Below are 17071 nucleotides of genomic sequence, written 5' to 3' on the forward strand. Positions count from 1 at the left end.
CTGCGCATAAACTGCAGGCAGCGATAGGAATGAAGTCACTGCCGCGGCCCGCGTAGAATACAAACTTGCAGGAGGCTGCTGCGGGACTCACATGAACACTAGAGTCAGACCGCAAGGGTCCGCGAGTGCGAACCGGCAATGCTTGCTCTCCCTATCATGTTGCCTTCCGTGAACGCTTCTTCCCCGCTCACCATCAGCGCGTCCAATGCTCCTCAAACGTCGTCATGACCGCCCGTGCTGCATAACCTTAATTATCGGCACCCGTGGCCGGGCGGTCAACGGCTAAATACTCTCTTAATGGCTCAGCCGTTCAATGGCGCGAAGTGCATAGACTACAACTCACCCCTTAAGCATGCTGGGAATCGTAGTTTCTTCCTCATTTTCTCATATACTGTCTCCTGGGCTGGCCCCAGACCCTACTCCTGACAGGCAAACTGATTTAACAGAGATTTGCACTCCTCTTGTTGCTCAGGTGTCAGATTTGAATAGAGATTAACCCCTTCAACGTTTTCATCCAAAGGTAAGCCTCTGAGGAGATCAGGGAGAGGTTCGCTCTCTTCTTCCTCTTGTGCTGAAGCTAGAAGCAAAGCTCCTACTTCAGGCCTAGAGACATAAGCCTTCAGTCTGTTGGTGTGGAAGGCTCTGGGAGCCTCCTTGGGGTTGCCCAAGTCCACCAGATAGTTCACCTCTCCAAGTTTTCCCACAACCTTGAAGGGTCCCATCCATTTGTCCTGCAAGGCTCTCTGCCTTGTTGGCACCATAACAAGAACTAGCTGGTCTTGAGCGAACTCAATGTAACGCTCACCTGACTCCCACGGAGACGCTGACCAGGTCTGGGCTGATGCGGCCTCTTCTAAGGTGATGCGCAGGACTCAGAACTCCGACTGGGCCGGACCCCCAAACCTCGCCTGTCTGATGCGCAGGAAGATCTTTCTGTAGATGGGGAAAAGGATTTTAATCACCTGCGGAGTGACAAGTCGAACCCCTCCTTTCCCCTTTTACTCTCTCTTCAAACCACCTCTGAACCTTCCCGTTAATTCTCACCTTAAGATTTGAAATGATGAGCTCTCCATCCTGCTTCTGGTGCAGGGGTGCAGTAGAATCCAGTTACTTCACTGGTTAGTGGACGGGCATTCAGGTCCAGTTGCTTCACTGTTTTTTTGGATGAATAAGGCGCTTTCGTAAGTATATGACTTATTAAGTTCAAGGGTTGTTCTCCCTTCCTTTTTGGCCTTTATTTTCAATGGACTGCTTTTAGTCTTTTAGCGCAGGTGCAGAGCGAAGATTCCACGTAGAGAAGACAATTCGCTGTGGATAATTCAGATGAGCTTATGTTGGGGTGGTTTTTCTAATGTCTGTATGTTCACCCACTAATGCGTGTGTTCTTTTTTCCCCATAGGGGCCGGGGCGCGGTACTGCCAAAAGACGTGCCGACCCGAGATGAGGAAGGATTCTCCCCCACCAATCGCCAGGTAAGCCTTCTGGCAAATCAGTTTTTTCCCAATGTTTTCTCTGGCTCACCTTTTGTTCTTCTCTTTTCCTTCCTAGGTGCTGGAATGCAGCGGAACGTGCGGATGGTCGTAGGAGTACGGAATTCCTTGTGGACAGGTGAGTTGAGCGCAGCGCTGCAACGAGCAACGCGAGGAATCCAAAAATAATGTCTTTTCCTTTAGGATCGTCGGCGTGTTGGCTCCGGATCCCATGCAATATCAGGTAATGTCCTTTATTCACCTTCTCTTCTTCTCTTCTTCCTTTTAGGTGTTCCAGGACTGAAGCAGGCGTGGCTGGAGCAGGAGCAGGCACGGTGAGCGTCCAGCTGCTAGGAGCAGAGCAACGGAAAGCGTGAGCTGCTGTCTGGGCATGGCTTAAATAGCCTCCAAAGAAGTCCCAGTATGTATCCTTCCCCAATCAGGTATGTATCCTTCCCTGACCACGCCCGAGTGGCAAAATAGTCCCACAGGTAAAGTAGTTCCTTTCAGGCCTCAAAGAGGTCTGGATCTGGCAGCATGGTCTGCATCAGGTAAGTCCACCAAAGCACTCCCTTTATGAGCCTGGCGCCTATGGCGCCAGGACTGATGTCCAAAATGAGCCTGGCGCCTACGGCGCCAGGACTGTGTCCAAAGGGCCCCTATTTGGGGTTGCTGGACCTTCCCTTTGGTACCTGATGTGTGCTTCCGGGGCTGCCGGTCTTGGACTGGCTCTCCGGGAGTATGCATCATGACAGCACTCCCCCCCAAGGCCCCTCCCGAGATAGTTCTCTCCGGGGGTCTCGGTTTGTTTGGGAAATTCCGGTGGAACCTTTTGACTAACCGAGGTGCGTGCACATGGTCACTAGGCTCCCAGGATCTTTCTTGAGGCCTGTTTCCTTTCCAATCTATTAAATAGTACAATTTGGACTTTGACACCTTGGAATCCAAAATGTTCTTCACCTCGAACTCGGGTTCTCCATTTATTCGGATAGATTCTGGTGACTTGATTAGTCGGGTTCCAGGTTGCACCGGTTTCAAAAGTGATACATGAAAAACAGGATGAATACGCATATTAGCTGGTAGGTCGAGTTTGACGGCCACCGGGTTGATGATGGCTGTAACTGAGTAGGGCCCCACATATCTTGGGTTAAAAGTTCGAGGTCCCTTGAGCGATAAGTGTCTGGTAGCTAACCATACTTGGTCTCCTACTTGGTATTGAGGTGCTTCACTTCGATGTAGATCAGCATTCTGCTTGTACTTTCTCTTGGCTTGCAGTAAATGCGCAGTTGCTTCCTTGAAGGCTTGAGTTATTGTAGAATGTAGATGGTTTACAGCGGGCATTTCGAGGCTTTGAGGTGAATCAAGGTCTGAGGTCCGAGGATGATGTCCATATATGGTATAAAGAGGGCTTTGTCCAGTTCCTGAGTATATCGAATTATTGTATGCGTATTCAGCAATCCAAAGGATATCTTTCCAATTACTTTCGGATTGATGCAACATACACCGTAGATATTGTTCAAGGGTCTGATTTGTTCTCTCAGTTTGACCATCGGTCTGAGGATGGTGACTGGTCGACAATCTTACGTCAATCTGTGCCAGCTGACAGCACTTTCTCCAAAAATGGGAAATGAATTGGCTTCCTCGGGCAGAGACTAGTATGGATGGGAATCCATTTAAGCGAACAATGTTTTCCAGAAATTCCTTAGCTAGGACTGAAGCTGAAGGCAAGCCTTTTAATGGAATGAAGTGGGCCATTTTAGAAAATAAATCCACTATAACAAGGATGGAGTTATATCCACAGCAAGGAGGCAGGTCCGTAATAAAATCCAGTGACAAGGTATGCCAAGGTTTGAAGAAGACCAGCTGGTCTCCTCTTTTGTCCTTTGTTTTGGGCGCAAAAACCACATGACATCACAAAACATTTAATGTCCTTTCGCCAAGAGGGCCACCAGAATTGTCGTTTTACCTTTTCTTCCGTTTTGGCAATCCCTGGGTGTCCTTCTATCAGGGTATCATGATAACGAGAAATAACTAGTTCTTGTAGTTCTTTGTGTGGCAAAAATAGGCGCCCTTGGAAGTAAGGTAGGTCATCCTTAACAGTAAAGTTGGATCCCTTTAAAATCCAATCTTGCAAGGCTGTAGAGTCCAGGAGTTGCTTAACTCTAGTTTGAATGTCCTCCAGAGTTTGTAAGGTAATCATACCCAGAATTTTTTGTTCGGGAATTATTGGTACTGGTTCTGTGCTTGTATCTATTTCACCCATTCCTATTCGGGAAAGAGCATCAGCTTTACCGTTCTTGCTGCCAGGACGATAGGTGATTACAAAATCGAATTCAGCAAAGAACAAAGCCCATCGAAGCTGACGTGATGACTGAGCTTTGGCAGTTTTCAAATATTGCAAGTTCCGGTGGTCTGTGATCACCGTGATGGTATGTCTAGCGCCAAGAAGATAGTGCCTCCAAGTCTTAAAAGCGGATTTAATGGCCAATAACTCCTTATCGGTGATTGCATAGTTAACTTCAGGTGCTGAGAATTTTCTGGACCAAAAGGCTACGGGGTGTAGTTGATTAGATTCGGGATCTCTTTGAGACAGAACAGCTCCCATGGCTAAACTGGATGCGTCGGTCTCAAGTATGTATGGAAGATCCGGGCGCGGGTGTTTCACTACTAGTGCGGAGGTAAATTTGGCTTTCAGTTCCTGAAAAGCCTGTTCGGCTTCCCCAGACCATTCAAAGCGTTTATTTTTCTTCAAGAGTGCAGTGATGGGTTGAACGATCCACGAAAATTCTGGGATGAATCTGCGGTAAAAGTTGGCAAAGCCAAGCATGCTTTGTACGCCTTTCACAGAGCTAGGCGATGGCCATTGGAGGATGACATCCACTTTTCGTGAATCCATTCGGACTCCTTCAGGTGTCAGGATGAAACCAAGAAACTCGACTTCTGTGGTATGGAAAACACACTTTTCAAAGTTCGCAAATAGTTTGTGTTGGCGCAGTTTCTCGAGAACATGCCTTATATGTTCAGATTCCGAAGAGGAGTATATCAGAATGTCATCGATATATACGACGACACAAACATCTAGGAGTTCTCGAAGGACATCGTTCATGAAGTTTTGGAAGGCAGCAGGGGCGTTGCACAATCCGAAAGGCATTACTTGGTACTCGAATAGTCCATATTTGGTACGGAAGGCGGTCTTCCATTCGTCGCCTTCTTTTATTCGCACCAGATGGTAAGCCCCCCGGAGATCTAACTTGGTATATATGCAGGCCTCCTTTACTTGGTCAAGAAGTTCGGGGATCAGGGGCAGAGGGTACCGATTTTTAACAGTTATCTGGTTCAATGCGCGATAGTCGATACAAGTTCTGAGGTCGCCTTCTTTTTTTGGCACGAAGAACAGGGCCGAGGATGCAGGAGACTTTGACGGGCGAATGAAACCATTGGCTAGGTACTGATCTAAATATTGTCGCAAATGAAGATTTTCAGGTTCCGTAAGAGCATAAATTCTGCTACACGGGGGTTGCGCACCCGGTATCAGATCAATTTGGCAATCGTATGGCCTGTGAGGGGGTAGCGTGTTGGCCTGTTCCTTCTGGAAGACGTCTTGAAACTCCATGTACTCAGGCGGTAGCTGTAAAGTGACAGGGGTTACTTTAGCCAGGCCTATCTTTGGATAATAGGTTTGTGCGCAATCAGGAAAGGTTATCCTCTTCGCTCGCCAATCAATTCTAGGATTGTGTGTTTCTAACCAAGGGATTCCTAGAATTACTTGAAATTGCGGGGCCTTGATTACGTCAAACACAACAGCCTCCCGATGCCCGTCCTGACCTACTAGTGTCACCTCTGCAGTGGAATGTGTTACTGGCCCAGAGGCAATTTCGGATCCATCGACTGTGGTGATGACTTCTTTAGTGGTTTTTGGACGAAGAGGGAGGTTGATCCTAGAAGCCAATTCATGATCCACATAGTTCCCAATAGCTCCACTGTCGATGTATGCCTTTATAGCATGCCACTGTCCAGGCTGTTCCGTATTCACAAGGATCATTGGCATGATGAAGTGCGAGGTCTGACAGTTTTCAGGCTCGACAAGTGGCCCTCTACACTTGTCGGGCGTGGTCTTTTCCCGAATCCGGTTCCTTATGATTCTTATCCGCGGCTCCTACCGTTTTCTTGGGTGGTTTCACCGGGCAATCTCATAAAAAGTGTCCAGAAGCCCCACAATAAAGACACAATTGCATCTGTCGTCTTCTTTCACGTTCCTTTTGAGATAACGGTCCTTTAACCCCTCCAATTTGCATAGGTTCAGTAACATCGGCATTCTTGGGGTTAACGTGGGTCTTGACTAACACGCGAGTCTCAAACTTGGACCGATCTGCTTTTCTATTTTGAAGCCTATGGTCTAATTGGACCACTAAGTCTATATATTCCATACAGTCTTGGGGTGGATTTACAACTTGGGCTAGAACATCTTTAAGTTCCCCATGTAGACCTCGATGAAATAACGTGATTCTCTTATCCTCTGGCCACCCAGTCTCCACTATCAACCTATTGAAGGTTGCGATATAGGCTAATAGATCCTGGTTACCTTGTCGTAAGGACAGAAGTTCGTTGTCCAGGGCTTGTCCCTGAGAGTGCCTAGCAAATAATCTTTCCATGCGTGTCTGAAAACCTTGAAAGTCTCGGAGTATCGGGTCGTCTTGAGTGACCAGTGGAACCGACCAATCTGCAGCGCAGCCGCTGAGCTATGATAATACGAAGGATACTTTGGTTTGGTCGTTAGGAAAGGCCCCCGGTCTGCAAGGGAAGTGTAATCGGCATTGATTCATGAATACAGCAAATCTTCTGGGGTCCCCCGCAAAACGTTCAGGTGGGGCCAATGGCATATTTCCCGGCAGATTAATTTGCACAGGGTTGCTTGAAACCATTGGGGCGGGAATACCCCCCGAACCTGGTAGAGGAGTTTGTCCAGCTTGACCTTGCAACAACTGCCTGGCAAGGTCATCAGTTCGTTCCTTAGATACAATTAGTTCCCTCCTGAGAGCGTTTGTCTCCTGACGTGCGGAATGCACTTCGGCCCGTAATTCCCCCAATAGGTGGGCCAGCTGATCGGTTTCGGAAGTCTCCATAGCGTCCGGGTGGGAAATTGTAGGAAGGCTTTGCGTTCTGTAACGCTCACCTGACTCCCACGGAGATGCTGACCAGGTCTGGGCTGCTGCGGCCTCTTCTAAGGTGATGCGCAGGACTCGGAACACCGACTGGGCCGGACCCCCAAACCTCGCCTGTCTGATGCGTAGGAAGATCTTTCTGTAGATGGGGAAAAGGATTTTAATCACCTGCGGAGTGACGAGTCGAACCCCTCCTTTCCCCTTTTACTCTCTCTTCAAACCACCTCTGAACCTTCCCGTTAATTCTCACCTAAAGATTTGAAATGATGAGCTCTCCATCCTGCTTCTGGTGCAGGGGTGCAGTAGAATCCAATTACTTCACTGGTTATTGGACGGGCATTCAGGTCCAGTTGCTTCACTGGTTTTTTGGATGAATAAGGCGCTTTCGTAAGTATATGACTTATTAAGTTCAAGGGTTGTTCTCCCTTCCTTTTTGGCCTTTATTTTCAATGGACTGCTTTTAGTCTTTTAGCGCAGGTGCAGAGCGAAGATTCCACGTAGAGAAGACAATTCGCTGTGGATAATTCAGGTGAGCTTATGTTGGGGTGGTTTTTCTAATGCCTGTATGTTCACCCACTAATGCGCATGTTCTTTTTTCCCCATAGGGGCCGGGGCGCGGTACTGCCAAAAGGCGTTCTGACCCGAGATGAGGAAGGATTCTCCCCCACCAATCGCCAGGTAAGCCTTCTGGCAAATCAGTTTTTTCCCAATGTTTTCTCTGGCTCACCTTTTGTTCTTCTCTTTTCCTTCCTAGGTGCTGGAATGCAGCGGAACGTGCGGATGGCCGTAGGAGTACGGAATTCCTTGTAGACAGGTGAGTTGAGTGCAGCGCTGCAACGAGCAACGCGAGGAATCCAAAAATAATGTCTTTTCCTTTAGGATCGTCGACGTGTTGGCTCCGGATCCCATGCAATATCAGGCAATGTCCTTTATTCACCTTCTCTTCTTCTCTTCTTCCTTTTAGGTGTTCCAGGACTGAAGCAGGCGTGGCTGGTGTCAGGATGCAGGAGCAGACACGGTGAGCGTCCAGCTGCTAGGAGCAGAGCAACGCGAAGCGTGAGCTGCTGTCTGGGCGTGGCTTAAATAGCCTCCAAAGAAGTCCCAGTATGTATCCTTCCCCAATCAGGTATGTATCCTTCCCTGACCACCCCCGAGTGGCAAAATAGTCCCACAGGTAAAGTAGTTCCTTTCAGGCCTCAAAGAGGTCTGGATCTGGCAGCATGGTCTGCATCAGGTAAGTCCACCAAAGCACTCCCTTTATGAGCCTGGCGCCTATGGCGCCAGGACTGATGTCCAAAATGAGCCTGGCGTCTACGGCGCCAGGACTGTGTCCAAAGGGCCCCTATTTGGGGTTGCTGGACCTTCCCTTTGGTACCTGATGTGTGCTTCCGGGGCTGCGGTCCTGGACTGGCTCTCCGGGAGTATGCATCATAACACTCAACCATGTTAGCCTTTTGATCATGCCAATGCTTGACCAAAGCTTGACCAGCCTTCAGGTTATCACTAGCTTGAGCCATCATTTGTGACATTCTCCTCCGGAGTCCTATCACGTAGTCAGTCACTCTGACTGGCTTGGGGGAAGGAGCACTCTCCAACCACTCCTTAATCAGGGCCAATGGACCTCTGACTGGATGGCCATAAAGAAGCTCAAAGGGACTATAACCTCCTCCCTCCTGAGGGACTTCTCTATAAGCAAAAAGAAGGCATGGCAGTAGAAGATCCCACTTTCTTCTAAGGGGTTCCTCTAAAGCACCTATCATGCTCTTCATGGTCCTATTAAACCTTTCTACCAATCCATTTGTCTGGGGGTGGTATGCGGTAGAGAACTTGTAGTTAACTCCACAGTTTTTCCACATGGCCTTCATGTAGTAGGACATAAAATCCGACCCCCTGTCAGAGATTACCTCCTTAGGAAACCCAACCCTGGTAAAAATACCAAGGAGGGCCTTAGCCACAGCCAGAGCTGTAACAGTTCTCAGAGGAATTGCTTCAGGAAATCTAGTAGCATGGTCTACTACAACAAGTATAAACCTGTTGCCTGAAGAAGTTGGAGGATCAAGGGGACCAACAATGTCGATTCCTACCCTCTCAAATGGTACTCCCACCACAGGGAGAGGCACTAGGGGTGCCACGTTCTTGGATACACTTTTACCAGAAGTTTGGCAAGTGTGGCAACTCTTGATATGATATGATCCTTTATTTATATAGCACCTATACACAATGTGTTTCAAAGCGCTTCAAGGCAAGGGAGGGAACAAGGGAAAATACAACCACATTCTTACAGGCCATGAACAGTAAGGATGTGAAATTAACTATCGTACTCGGCCTGACGACATTTCAGATAGTGCAAGAGCTAAGACATAGATAAGGAAGGGAGGGGGAGAGTGGGAAGGAAATGGAAACAGACAGGCGACTACCGTACTAGGCCTGACAACATTTCTGGTAGAGCCGGAGAAAAACAAAAGGTGTGGGAGAGGGGGGCAGAAAGGGAGGGGAGGAACAAAACAAGCGACTATCATACTAGGCCTGACGACATTTCAGATAGTGCTGGAGGGGTAGTGGGGAGGAAAAAAACAGTAATGGGAGGGTGGAGGAAACAGACAAGGTTGCTATCATATTAGGTCCAGGGACAATTCTGATAGAGTAAGTGCATAGAAGAAAGTAAGGGGAGGAGATAGGAAAAGGGAGAGGGGAAAGGAGGAGAGAACAGAGAGTAAGCAGTCAAAAAGAGTGGAGAAGCAAGAGTGGAGAGCGAATACAATTGCAGAAGTCAGCAGTAACACATAATGTTGCAAGCCAGGATACAAGATGAAGATGGGAACAGCATGATTCAGGGCCACCATGAGTACAAGATGCAAAGGAAGTCCAGCATGGGAGTTGAGAAAGAGTGACACAGCGTGAATGAAGTCCATAAAAGTCAAATCCAGTTTTGGCCACAAGACGGTGATGGTGAAGGAAGGCACCAGGTGGGCAGGGCTTGCTAAGTGGTGAAAAAAAGCAGCAGGCAGGAAGGCACCAGGTGGGCGGGGCTTAGGCCAGGTAACCTAGATCCACTTGCACCTGTTCCCCATCTGCAAAGGAAAAGAAGCTGGAGGGCTCCTTAAGTAGGGAAACAGAGCGGCAAGCAGGAAGGCACCAGGTGGGCGTGGCTTGCTAAGTGGTGGAAAAGAGCGGCAAGCAGGAAGGCACCAGGTGGGCGGGGCTTTCTAAGTGGTGAAAAAGAGCGGCAGGCAGGAAGGCACCAGGTGGGCAGGGCTTAGGCCAGGTGACCTAGATCCACTTGCACCTGCTCCCCATCTTGCAATACTTATCTACCTCAGCCCCCATTTTAGGCCAATAAAAGTAGAGAGAGAGAGCCTTTCCTTGGTCTTCTTGAAGCTCAAGTGACCAGCCAAAGGAATCTCATGGGCTAGTTGCAAGAATTGGAGTCTGTTCACTTGGGGCAATACAAGTCGTTTGTAGTCTTCAGGGGTAGACTCAGTCGGTTCACTGTAGAAGAGGCCATCTTCCCAGTGCAACCTATACTTCCCAGGCTCTTGCCCATCAGCCCGAGAAGCTGCCTGGTGGCGAAGACCTTCCAGAGTTGGACATTCTCTTTTCCCTTTACTGAGGTCTGCCCTGTTGGGTCCACCTTCTGCCAGCTCAGGATGGTCAACAGGATCCAGATCTCCAATAAGTTCTTGGCCTTCTACTAGCTCTGTCTCTTCAGAGTCTAGTTCAACCACACAGGGTTGTACCTCCCTCTCAGCCTCAGCTGGAGGTGGAGTTACAGGTGTAACTTTGGACAACCTAATTGGAAGCACTGGAGTGCTTGCTGCTGGTTTCCTTCTAGAAGCCTTGGGTTTCCCCTTTGGTTCTGGTTGCTCAGATATAGCAGTTAGTAGCTCCAGTGGAGTAGGAGTGATTTCTGTTTCCATCATCTCCTTAGGAGAACCTCTCAAGGTTTTCTCCCTTGCAGGTCTGGTTAGCTCATGTAACCTTTTACTAGGAGGTCTGGGTGTTTGTGACACTACTCCAAGAGTTTTCAGGTCATTTCCCAACAGAACCCTTCCTGGCACCTCACATTGTACACTGACAGGTAACTTCACAGTCATATCATTGCACTGGATGAGAACTGGTAACTGGGGAAGCATCTGCACAGGCCCTCCAGCTAACTTGGTGAGGCGTTTGGGTGCCCTAGCAACATCCTCTGCCTTGAAAAAAGATTTGTCCACCACAGTTATGCTGGCCCCAGTGTCCCTAATGGCAGGAGTCTCCTGACCATTCACTTGGACACTGTCTTTATAATACTCTTTAGTATTATCTGGGATAGAATTATAGACATCTAAATTCTGTTGTTCCCACAACCCCACGGACACTAAAGAAACACTAGCTGAGACTCCTATGGGGTCTTCAGCCAGTAGGTGAAAGTTTCTACTTGTCATTGGTACTTCCTCCTCTGGAGTGAAGGCTAAGGAGACAGTGTGGACCTCTGAAGGATTACCCTTACATCTGGGATCCCCTTTCACATGGTCAGTAGAGCCACAAACATAGCATTTCCCAAATGCCTTTATGAATGGTGGCTTGTTCTGACCTCCTTCTGGTTTGGGACCAGAAGGTACACTAGCCTGATTCGGTTTCCCTTGTGGCTTACCCTTATTGTTCTGTTTGGGGACTTCTTTTGAATTGGAATTATTGGAATTCTCTTTGGAGTCCTTTTTAGGCTGTTTCCCCTCATCCTTTTTCTGAGTTACCCCAGAATCCTTGTGAGTAGCCCTGTTGGCAACCCACAAGTCAGCAGCCTTAGCTAGCTTCTTGGGATCTATTTCCTTAGAATCAACCAAGTGCTGTCTGGGCTCAGGAGAGCAGGCATCATGAATTGACTCCAACATAACAAGATTTCTCATCCCCTCATAAGTGTTCACTCTGTAACCCTTAATTCATCCCTCTAAGTTCTACAAACTTTCACTCACCCAAGTAGCCCAAGGGGTACCATCATGCTTTTTGAGGGTCCTAATCCTCTTAAGGTACTGGGAATGGGTCTTCCCAAATCTAGCTATTAAAACTAGCTTCACACATTCATAATCCATTCTATCCACCTCCCCCAACTCCATTACCACATCAGATGCTACAGGGGGGAGCGTAGAGAACACCCAAGGAAGCAACTGATTCCCTGTGATGTCCTGGAGCCCATGATTATACTCAAACATAGCCAGCCAATCTAACACATGCAACTTAGGTTCATACATACCCACAATCTCTTTAGCCATCCAGGGTCTTTTGGGACTGGAACTCCTAGAGGATCCGGGGAGAGAAGCATTTTCCACAGACAGTTTCTTCATCTCTAGCTCATGCTTGAGCTCTATTTCCTGGAGCCTTAGTTCTTGGAGCTTTTGTTCAGATTGGGCACTAATTCTTTTGAACTCTAATTCAAGCCTCATTTTTTCTAGTTATATGAATTCAGGACTTGGTGTGGGACCTGATAAGCGTCCAGTAGGCAAAGCTTGAGGTGGCAGAGCAGGCAGAGGGCCAGTGGGACAGTTACATTAGTCTCACCTTCCTCTTCTGAATCTACAACAATACTATAAAAACTTTGATTCATATTAACCTCATTACTGTTGGCTACATTTGCTGGGGAGGTAGGCTCCTCTGAACCACTACCTAGACTTTGTTTCTCTAATAATCTTTCAATCAATTCTATTTTCTTGCCTTTTACAGGAAGACTCTTATGTCTATAAAGGGCTCTTAAACAATCAGCTGTATTTGCAGAAAGGGACTCCTTGCTGTAACTTTCCATAATTGACTTGTTAGAAAATAAGCTTTCTAGTGCTAAGCTTTGTGGTTTGTTGCACCAAAGTATCAGAAGCACTCTACAATGTATACTGAATACAAATCCCACCGCTGTACACCAGTGTTAGGCAGAATCCTGTGCAGTTCCCTTGGGGAACACTGCAAAAAGATTAAGACTACAGGTGCAAGCAGTAAACCCAATTGGTAGCAGTCTGCACCACCCAGATTTACCTGGTAGCTGTGGCTGAGCAGTCAGACTTCTCTCAAGATGAGTAGGGAAGTATACGGAGCATACACAATAGGGCCAATAATACCGTGGAGCAAACAAACACTGACCAGGGCTTGGTATCAAAAAGTATATAATTATTTATTTAAAACACACTTTAGGAAATACACTAAGCACTATAGATCAAAGCAAGTTCAAACACAATCAGAAAAAGTATACACACCTCCCTTAATAATTATTAGACAAGTCTAGGTCAAACCACCACTATTTGTAAAACAGATGCGAGCGTTGACTCAAATGGCACTCCAATAATTAAGTTAGAGGGAGAGAAAAAGACAGGTCATGAAAATAAAACAGGTCGCAACACTTTTCTAAGACCACAGCAAGCTAGTGAAGGCAGAGTCTACTGTAGAGCCAAAGTTCATAGGCCAGGGCCACTTTAAATGGAGCAAGGCGAAATGTGCCCAAGATCACACAGTTTAAAAATGCATTCAAGTCTTTGCTAAATGTTCAAAAGAGGTTGGGTTGATGCAAAAGGTGAAGTTAGAAGGTCTGGGGGCCAACCCAGGTGGAAAGCCAAGGATTTAAGGGTCACATTTAGCAATCCGTGGAAAGGGAGGCCAGGTGGAACACAGTACCTTTAAAAGTGAGGAAGCTCCAGCGTTGGCAGTTGTTCCTGGCAGCGGGTGCAGTTCGTGGTTTCGACCAGGGAAGGAGAAGATCTCGTCGAGGAGGGAACTTGGAGTCGCTGCACTGCCCAGGGATGTGACCAGCCGCGGAGTTGCTCGATCGGTTAAAAGGTGCGTTCCTTTTATTCGCGGTTCCAGTGGACTGAAGCTTGGCTATCCGGCCGCCGGGTGCTTGACACTGGCGATTCGAACAAGGGAGGTCCTGGAAGGCGAATGTCGAACTGGTTGTTCCCACCAGCTCAGAGGGAGAAGACTCTTGCAGCAGAAGATCTTCTCTTGTCGTCGGGGAAGTGGTGAGGTCGTTGCAGCAGGGCTCCAACGGTGGTGTCGTCGTTGCAGATGGCTCAGCTTCTCCCCTCTTCGGTTTTCTCAGGTCCAGTGGCAACTTCTGAAGTTCCAGTCCCAAAAGCCCTGCTTTTATGCAGAAAAACCCCCATTCAACAGCCTAACTGTCACTCATACATGCTAAGTGGTGAGCCGCGTGGCTCACCACTTGGCCAATCAGAACAGAGTGCGACTTGGGTTGCTAAGGCAATGCAGTCCAGGGTGCCAATTACCCCACCCACACATCCTGTGAATCCCAGACAGAGTGGCACCAGTTGGAGGCCTTCTGTGGAGAAGCCTGCCAAAAAGTGGAACAAAGGGCCCGACCTTGGTTGGAATTACAGAGACCGACACATACGCCATTTTGTAAAAGAGTTCTGGTGAATAGACCCAACCGGCGTTTTTATATTGATTAAATAAACCAGCGGTATCTTTACAATGCACCAAAAAAAGTGGTGCGTTTAAAATGAATGGGAAAATCCCATAGGAAATATTCCGGTGGAATATTTCGTGTGCTAACCACTGCCACCAGCCAGAAACTCGACAAGGGGGGACTGGACAGTGCCCCCTTGGAAACAGACCCAGGGGTAATCTAATTAAGCCCTTCCAGTACTTCCACAATATGATGGTTTGTACTGGTTCTGTTCACAATTTTGGACTAATAAAGCCAATGGTGACTTTACATGCCCTGGGAGACAGTAGTCAGTCCCAGGGTATGGAGTCTATGTTTGGGGGTCACTATGACACCCCTGTGTTACTGCACTGGGGTGCTGTGTAACACATATACCAAAACAGATGATACCCTATGGAGTAAAAGACCCCAAAGCCCATAAGCACATACCAAGTCAATGACATACCTCAAATCATGCCTAAGAGTGGGAGAAAAAGAGTCTCACTCTTAGCAGGAGAAAGAAACAAACCCCCAAAAATCCAGCAAAGCTGCTGGGGGACTCACTAGGTTTGGGAAATTAGCCTTATAAGAGAATTCTCCTTAACAGATACACATGAAATTAACAATGTCCAGGCATTATGTTTTTTCTCACAACGGGTGTATTGGTTCAAACTGCAGAAATGTGACAACCACCCCAAACCCTCAGTGAACTCCCAAACCCCCCCAGTTAACTCCAAACCCCCACAATAAACTCCAAAACCCCCCAGTGAACTCCCAAACCCCCCGATGAACTCCCCCAAATGCTCCCATTCACCCCCAACACTATGTGACCCACTCCCATTGTCCTCCCACACTATTTGCGAGACTTCTTGCTGTCCGGAGGCAGCATTTCAGTGTGCCTCACACTCCTTCTGGTAGGACGCACAGGGCTGGTGGGGACAGAGGAAGCAGGTGTGGTGGCTGATGAGGAATCGGTGGGGATTTCCACGCCTGCTGCAAGTCGTGGCTGCTGCATGTGCAGCAGGATGGATGTCAGTACCTGTGTTTTGGCCCCCAGACAGTCTCTCATCAGCACTGCCGAGGCATACACTGCGGCTGTGTTGGCTGTAATGGCGGCTTTGGTCCCCGCTATGGCTGTGGCTATTACCCGCCTGGTGTCCTCGCCATCCACTATGTATTGGCGCAGGAGCTCCAACATCGACTCCTGTTGGGCCTCCACCCTCACCAGCCGTGACTCGAGTGTGTTGGTGGGAGCAGAAGTGGTGGGGTGTGCTGTCACGGGGCCTGCATTTTCAGTGCTGTCCTCGAGGAAGGATCTCAGGTTCGAATCATGCAGGCAGGGATCAGTACTGCTGTAGGTGGGTGAGGGCTGAGTTTGGGCAGGGGGTAGACACGGGGTTTGGGGTGGGTGGACATGCCACTTCCTTGATTCCTTCCTGGTCCACATTCTCCTCCAAGTCATCCTCGGTGGTTGCCAGTGCTTCTAGGGATTCCCCTTCCACTGGTGTGGGCGTGGGCAGCTGGGTCTCGACATTGTCAGGCGCACTGGCTGTAGGTGTGGGCTGCGAAGCTGCCCCAGAGGTGGTGGTGTCAGTTGCCCTTTTCTGTGGCCGGGACGTGGATGCCCTCGTGGTGGTGTCCTGGCTGGCATCTTCTCCATCGGTGCCTGGGGGGGTAGAAGAGATGCAGGGCATCAGTGATAGTGTTACATGCCAGATGCATACTATGGTGCAGTGCAGTATTTCATTAATCATGCATTCATGTCTTACAGGTGTGTGACACAGGGTAGTCTGAGGGGGCATTTTGGCATTTGCTGCATGGCAGGTGGCATGCCATTGTATTGGGGTTTGTGTGATGTATTACATGGGCACAGTCCATGTGTGTTGGCTGTGTGTTGGTTATGGGAATGGCACTCTGCATGCATTTCTGTCTGGCAGGGTTTGGCCCTCCATCTGGACTTGGATATGTTCATGTGGGTGTTGGGACATGCATTGTCTTGCCTAGACTCTCTTCCACATCACTTGTGCTACGTCATTGTTTCCCCTACAGGGATCTGCAGGGTAACTCACCTCCTTCTGGGGATGTTGCCGCACCCGTCTCCATCTCCCCAAATCCCTCGATGGACTCTGGATTTATGAAGGTGCTTGCCGTCTCCTCCCAGGGGGTCAGTTTGGCAGGAGAGTGGGGACCCCCGCCTGTGGCCAGGGCCTCCCTCCTGTTGCTTGCAAGAATGTTACGGACCCTGTAGCAGAAGTCATCCCACCTCTTCCTGCAATTCTTGACACTCCTCCGTGGGGTGGTTCCAACAGCAGAGACCTTGCGGGCTACCTCCTGCCAGATGTCTTTCTTCTGCTGTTGCACCTCACGCTTCAGGTACTGTAATTTGATGACATCAGCATGTGCGGTAAGGGTGTCCGCAAGCATGTTTAATTCAGCATCTGAAAAGCGCTGTTTCCGCAGGCGGGGGGCGGTCTCCCGGGTTGCCTTAGACATAATGAAAGTATTGCCACTGAGCTCTCCTGGAAACGGGTGGTTTGGGAGGATTGCAATGGATTGTGTTTTTAAAGATGGCCACCGCAGCATTTCCCGTTCCGACGCGATGACGTTACTTCCGGGTCCGGTATTACGAGCCCGATATTAGCATGTTGTTATTACCGAGTCGGTATTAAGGGGTTCCTCCTAGGCGGAGGCAGTATCGGCGGGTGCCTTGATGGTGCTATAGGGGGGGTTCGAGGGCCTTTAGCGGCATGCCGGTATGGCCATTACGGCATGCCGGTATGGCCATTACCGGCATGGGGGTTTGCGCGTGCTCGCGCACTCGTAATCACCCACTATTAGTGGTGTCATATGATCACAGACCCGCTCGTACCTCCATGCCGGTAATGACCCCGTTTTTACCGCGCTACTCGTAATGAGGCCCTCTGACTTCATCTTTTCTTGTGTTTCCCACTTGGCATAGTCTGTGACAGGAGTCATTGAGATTAGGAACTCACACGTATTTAATGGAGGAGCATTGCAGATGAAATGGGCCATTAACACAA

This window comes from Ambystoma mexicanum, chromosome 1p (genome assembly GCF_040938575.1).
Source record: "Ambystoma mexicanum isolate Mex_15411 chromosome 1p, UKY_AmexF1_1, whole genome shotgun sequence".
NCBI lineage: Eukaryota > Metazoa > Chordata > Amphibia > Caudata > Ambystomatidae > Ambystoma > Ambystoma mexicanum.